We start from the raw sequence: 7,039 nt of genomic DNA, 5'->3' as shown, positions 1-7,039 counted from the left end.
CACACTCCTGCCCAAGCAGATGAGAATCTCTGGGAGTACAATCAGAAATTATCTTGTTTTTATTTTTTTTTACGTTTATTAATTTATTATTTATGAGACAGAGAGACAGCACAAGTGGGGCACAGGCAGAGAGAGAGGGAGACACAGAACCTAAAACAGGCTCCAGGCTCCAAGCTGTCAGCACAGAGCCTGACACAGGGCTCGAACTCATGAGCTGTGAGATCATGACCCGAGCCGAAGTCGGACGCTCAACCGACTGAGCCACCCAGGTGCCCCAGAAATTATCTTTTAAATAAACTTCCCAGTAAATTCTTATGCATTCTAAAGTTTGACAGCCATCGTCATGTAGGGCGATCCTAACTAGGATAAAGGAACAGTTGGGTTTTGTTTAGCTTTTGGTCACCTGATCTGCTACACACACACACACACACACACACACACACCACTGATTATTTGGAAATAGTAATCCATTGTATTTGATAGATATATAATTAAGGTACATGCTCAACTGATATAATAAAGAGCTACCAAAATACCATGCTTTAGATAAAACAGAGTTTATTTATTTCTCATCTGTGGCCCAAGGTGAGTAGGTGGCTCCACTCCAGGAGGTCATTTGAGGATCCAAGTTAGTTCTCCATTGTTGGTCTGCCTCCTCTTAAGTGTTGGCCTCATCTGTAAGGATTATGGTCAACATTGGCTCATACCATCATGTGCACAATCTGGGCCATAGCGGGGCAAGGAGATGAAATTGAGGGCAACAAAATTCCTTTAAAAATGTGATATATAAGTTGTATACTTTACTTTTACCTATTGGCTAAAATTAAAAGACATTTTAAAAAACAGGTTAGTTTATGCAATGTGCCAGAAGACAGCCAGACACTTCTAACTTCATTAGAAAATTCCCAATATTTCATATACATGTGACATAATCAATGCCAATCATTCTTTATTTTGCTATAGATACTTATAGCAATTAATGGGCCTGTTCCTTTCTATATTTTCATAAAAAACACTTAATATATTTCTATCTTAAAGAGAAAGGAGTCCTACCAACTGTCTTCTCAAACCTTTAATTCACAACCATCAAATGAACCAGAAATTAGTCATCTGTGAAATGTTAACCGGCTTGGTAAATGTATAAAAGTGTTCATGGATACAATTCTATGCAAAGTAAAAGGAGATTAAACAGCAGACCCTAAAGAAGAATAAACAAAATGATGTGTACTCAATATTCATCTACCTTGTCTCCAGTAATGACCCCTAACCACAGTTATATTTGGTCTCTTTACAAACACTGGGGGCAATATAGGTACAACCAGTAAACCAACTGATTTGTCTTCTTTATTGCTTTTTGGGAATGACACGGGAATGGCGTTAGTGGTGTTCCTTCAAGAAGAGTTACTCAATCAAAGCCTCATCTTCAAAAATCTCAAGTCTCATCACATTCCTCTCCTGGTAAAAACCAATTTCATGGCATCCCATTGCTCTTGAATTAAAAACTCTTTCAGTTGGGAAGGAAAAGAACCCAACATAAGCTAAACTTCCCTTCCTCCAAAAAATGTTGAAGGGCAGGGGACTCACATAATAAAAAATATCAAGGACAGATTATCTTCAGATTCACCCAGATGAAATGACTCCAACACTATCACCAGGACTGAGTCTCACTCTCTCTCTGCTCTTATTCTGCCTAGTGTATCCCTGTTGCTAGGTAGGTTCTTCATTTATGATAGGTGCTAGAAACTCCAAGCTTATATTCTGTATTTGCAGCAATCTCAACAGAAATAAAATGCCTCTTCCCCAGAACTGCTTCATTGCTTTTGATTTAACTGGCCTAGGTATGAACATGTGGTTCAGATGTCCAGAACCAATCACTAAAATCAGAGGTTTACAGTGTTGTTGTTGTTTTTAATTTTTTAAATGTTTGCTTATTTTGAGACAGTGCATAAGCAGGGGAGGGGCAGAGAGTGAGGGAGACAGAGAATCCCAAACAGGCTCCAAACTGTCGGTGCAGAGCATGATTCCGGGCTCAATCCCACGAACCGTGAGATCATGACCTGAGCTGAAACCAAGAGTCCAACCCTTAAGTGAATCACCCAGGTGTCCCAGAGGTTTACAATGTTCTGATTGGCCAGGTCCATGTCAGTGTTGGCCTTCTGAGGCTGAACGTGAAGTTAGATTCACCTGGTCCCTGTGATGGAAGGGCGGTGGGTGGGGAGGGGAGAATAGTTCCCCTGAGAAAATCAGGGAGTGCACCTATGAGAAATTGGATTCTGGATAGGCCAAAACACAGACAGCTATTATAGTTCACTTTCTGGGTACACAACATCCACATTTATTTTTCTTATACCTAAATTTTTGGAATTCCCCAGGCCTACATTAGGCAATAATATCAGATGGAATCAAAAACATATGTATACCAGTACCACTCAAGTTTTATCCGGCTTACTGCATCCAGCCTGAGTCCAGACTCTCCGATGTGCTTTCCTCATGGTTAAGAAACCTATTGTAAAATGAGACGTTTAACTATCTCCAACAAACATAATATACATTTATGAGGAGGACACAAAATAGCTACCATAAAAACTTCTTACTTGAAAAAGGGGAAATGGGAGGAGGGGCAGTATGCAATCTACTATATGCATACATACTACCCTGCTGGACAGGAGGAGAAGGACCCCTTGTTTTGGTTTCAAAGTGAATTTCTTGGGGATCTCTTCTGTCTGCTCTTGGACCTGTTTTCTGGGATGATTTCCCTTGTGATTTGTCCTGTGTGGCCACAGCTGAGAAAGGCACTGAGAAATATTTACTTTCTGATTATCATATCTGACTAACAGTGCTGTTTCTGTTAGTGTGGCTTAAAGATCCCCACTAAGTATTGCCTTGCAGGTTGAGCAATCACACCCCTGCGTTTATGGGTGTTTGAGTTTCTCTGGTAACCCAAGTTCCTTAAAAGCTTGGTAAACTCTACAATCTATTTGTTTCCAGTAAATTCGGTGAGTTAGCAACAAAAGCCACAGTTGGTATTGAGGCCTAATCCTTGATTCTCGATTCCAATCAGGTTGTGTCTGTCTTCTAACTATTGCCTTTGAAGTTCTGTCAACAGGAGTGGGTAGGGCTTCTGGTTTCAATCTCATTTTCCAATTTCATTCTACCCTCCCCAACTCTGCTACCACTAAATTTAAATTGGAAGAAAGGACCTGACTTTGTAAATTCCAAACAGTTAAAGTACTTCTGACTCTTGGCTGTTTGGGGTTTCAGGAGAAGGGCTAAAGGGCTGCTCTCGAGTGTTTTCACTGCTTCCAGACAAACCAGCTTTAACTACAGTTTGCTCCTTTCATTAGGGACTTCCCTAAACCTTACAAGAAGGTAAGATTCCAGATTTTTTCTCAACATGTCTGGAATCAAATAGATTCCAGATTTTTTCTCAAACATGTCCTCTAATCCCTACTCTCAAAGGCCTGGGCTCTAAGTCTCAAAATGCCCCAGTAGCAAGTTAATCAACTGCTGTGTTAATTTCTCAGCTAAAGAAAGAGAGGTCCTCATTGAGTCTTCCCTAACAACATTCGGCTAACTCCACATTTTAGAGTCTGTTACCTACCACACTTCAATTCTTGTACCATATTTAAAAAAATAAATCAAGACTCTTCCAGATCTGCGTGACTAAAATATATCTCAAACAGGCTTGCCTGCCAAGAGAAATTTACCGTTACACGGAATTAAAAATTTATGGAGTAGGGGCGCCTGGGTGGCGCAGTCGGTTAAGCGTCCGACTTCAGCCAGGTCACGATCTCGCGGTCCGTGAGTTCGAGCCCCGCGTCGGGCTCTGGGTTGATGGCTCAGAGCCTGGAGCCTGTTTCCGATTCTGTGACTCCCTCTCTCTCTGCCCCTCCCCCGTTCATGCTCTGTCTCTCTCTGTCCCAAAAATAAATAAACGTTGAAAAAAAAAAAAAATTTTAAAAATTTATGGAGTAGATCTGTTACTGGACCTATCTCTTCATCTCTCAACTCAGCTTTCCTCTGTGTTGGCTATACTGTAGGAGAGACATTTCCTTTGAGAGAATTGAGCTTCCCCCTTCTGGTTGCCATAGTTTGAGCTTTACATCCCACAAAGCCAGCAATCCCCACAGAAAGAGAATATTTTTTCTGCAACAACACCTCCAAAAGGGTGTCAGTTAGCCCTATTGGTTCTGACTGGCCTGGCTTGAGTTGTATGCTTCCCTCTTGTAACAGTTCCTGTAGGGAGACAAGAAGGTTATTCTCTGATTGGCCAAGGCTGGTTTAACATGTGCTCACCCTTGAAACTCATGGTAGACTAGTTCTCCCTGAGCTTCATGGTTTAAAGATTGGTTCCCCAAGGGTAAATCATATGTAATTCATTGCCTGACAAAAGGAGGGGAGAGGTGAATCCCTGAGCAGATAAAAAACAATACATAATTATAAAAAAGAATACTTAATATGACCCACAAGGCCTTGCATGTTCTGGCCTCTGTCTCCTACCTTATGGAATCTCATTTAATTACATTCTCCTACTTACTTTTTGAGCTCCAGCCACACTGGCCTTATGCCATGTCTCTTCCTGCTTTTGGACCTTCCCATGTATAATTGCCTCTGCCTGGAACAAGACGCCTCTCCTCATGCCTTCTTTGATTGGTTCATTTCTGCTTATTTTTCAAAAGTCGGCTCAATTATCACTTCCTCAAGGAAAGCTTAAGTTGACTTCTTCACTGAGTTTTCCCTTCCTTTTATCTTCCCCCACAGCCTCTGAACTTCTCCTTTGTAGGGCTTGTCATAATTGCAAGTAAGTATTTAATTATGTTATTATTTGAGCTCTACGAGGATAAAATATCTCTGTAAATTTAAAAATATTATTCATTGAATGAATAAACAAAGTGCATGAAGAAATGAGCAAGCAAAAGGAATATGTGATGCTGGGAATAACGATTTTTTTTCCTCCCATTCATCTCTGTATTTCTGCAGTTAAATGCTCTACCATTGAGCTACACCCCCGATCTCCATATTTCGGGATCCTGTTTTCCTCCAACTCTCTCTCCCTTGTATACCAATACCAATTTTTCCCTATGTTAGCTATTCACTATTTTCTAACAGAGGAGATAGTTTAGTTGCATAACACTTGAATAAGAAAGGAATTCAGAGCAAGAATAATTTTAATTATTTAATAAATTTAATTTAATAATTTCTGCAATATGCATCATGGTACTCAATGCAAAAGGTTCACACCCTGGAACAGACAAGCCTGGGTTGTAGTGCAGGTAGAGCCATTTACTAGCCCTTTGTAAGCAACTTATTTATTCCCTCTGAGCCTTTACTTATCTATAAGCTAAAAATAATGATATCTACCTGGCCGGATTCTTGTTAGAATATAAAAGTCTTATATAGTTTGTGTTCAGCTCTAGGTAGACAATCAACATTTGATATGTATTCTTATGATTATTCTTGGATCACAGACCTGTCGCTATAGTAGGAAGTATGAATTAGAAATCATAGCCATGACTTCACATCACCTTACAGGAGATCCCCATGCCACCTTAGGATAACTTTATTCAGATATTACCTATAGTGTTTTACAATACACCCTCGTGTTTTAAAGGAAGCTCTGACTTCTAGAACTTTATATTATCTAACAGACCCACCCAGCCTTGTCCAAAACATCAGCATTTATTCATAATGCATTTCACGGACCCCATTCCTCCCTCTCTACAAAGCAATGATAAAACTCAGGAAGATAGTCTCTGGGACCCACTAGAGAGGGAGAGGGAGGTAGGGCACAGTGAAATGAACGCTTTTAACCTCTGTCGGTAACCATGGACTACACCCTACCTGAACTATAAGAAATGTAAAGAAAACTTCACACTGAACCGATTGGCCAATCCCCCACCTCAGCTTCTCAGCAGAATAATCTTTTAAAAGACCTCCTTTGGGGCACCTGGGTGCCTCAGTCGGTCGAGTGTCCAACTTCAGCTCAAGTCATGATCTTGTGGTAGGTGAGTTTGAGCCTCACACCGGACTCCTTGCTATAGGCACAAGGCCTGCTTCAGATCTTCCGCCCCCTCTCTCTGTGCCCCTCCCCTGCTTGTGCTCTCTCTCTCTCAAAAATAAATAAACATTAAAAATTTTTTTTAAAGACCCTCACCTTTAAGACTATACTTTCTGGGATCATTTGTATAGTTTGTTAAAAGACCTCATCTTTTAGGGACCTTGTATAAGAAGTTTTATCTTCTTTTCTGCATCTTTAACCACCTACCTCAATTTGATCTCTCCCATTTAAACATGTTCAAGTCTTTTCCAGCTTAAAAAATTCTTTCCTCATGCCTATATCCCTCTGTTCTTAACTTTGCTATCTCCTTCCTCCCCTCTTGAGCTAACCTTTAAATAGTCATTTGTACTCCCTACCTCCTCATCCTCCCTTCCTGTTTATCCTTCAGCCTCAGGCAATCTGGCTTCTGTTAGGCCTGGTCTTCAGCTGAATCGTACTTTGCCCAAGATTGCAGTGAACACCCCACTGTCCTACCCAAGGCACACTTCTCATTACTTGTCTCTGGTGATAGCTCAGTAGTACGTGGCACTGCTAACAGGTCAGACCTCCTTCGTGAAGCTCGTTCGCTCCCACAATACCACCCACCTCTGCCTTCCTCCTCTGGGCACTCGTCTTTCTGTCAGAACTCAAGGGTGGTGTTCCTCTGTTTCCTTCCTAAGAGCTCCGCTTTTCTTCTCAGGGCACAAAGTTTTCCTCCTCAGCTGCCATCCTGATGCAGAAGGGTCACACGTTTGTAACTCCAGTCTGAATCTGGTTTCAAGATTTCAGGCTCAGCTATCCAACTGCTTGGATTCTCACATTCTCAGAGGGCAACCTTCAGGTGTCTCAATGTAACTTTTTTTATGATTGATTTCTTTTTTCCCACGGCCCCCAAACTCCTACTTGCATGCCCTCTTCTCTTCCCGTTATTTCTATCTTGACTGAAAGTCACCAACAACCATCTCTTTGGCCAGGTCGGAAACCTGGGGGACATCCTTGACC

The 7,039-nt window shown here is 41.3% G+C and overlaps 1 long non-coding RNA gene across 1 annotated transcript; it reads right to left on the bottom strand.

The window, feature by feature from the left end:
• Nucleotides 1–538: 538 nt before the first annotated feature.
• Nucleotides 539–4,861, bottom strand: LOC125163552 (uncharacterized). The gene is made up of 3 exons (XR_007151500.1): nt 4,538–4,861; nt 2,427–2,503; nt 539–675 (listed from the first exon to the last, which is right to left on the bottom strand). It is a non-coding gene; the product is annotated as an uncharacterized LOC125163552 (long non-coding RNA).
• Nucleotides 4,862–7,039: the final 2,178 nt, after the last annotated feature.

This window comes from Prionailurus viverrinus, chromosome B1 (assembly GCF_022837055.1).
Source record: "Prionailurus viverrinus isolate Anna chromosome B1, UM_Priviv_1.0, whole genome shotgun sequence".
NCBI classification, from domain to species: domain Eukaryota; kingdom Metazoa; phylum Chordata; class Mammalia; order Carnivora; family Felidae; genus Prionailurus; species Prionailurus viverrinus.
The sequence above is the reverse complement of the archived record's forward strand: the minus strand, read 5'-3'. Positions and strand labels throughout refer to the sequence as shown.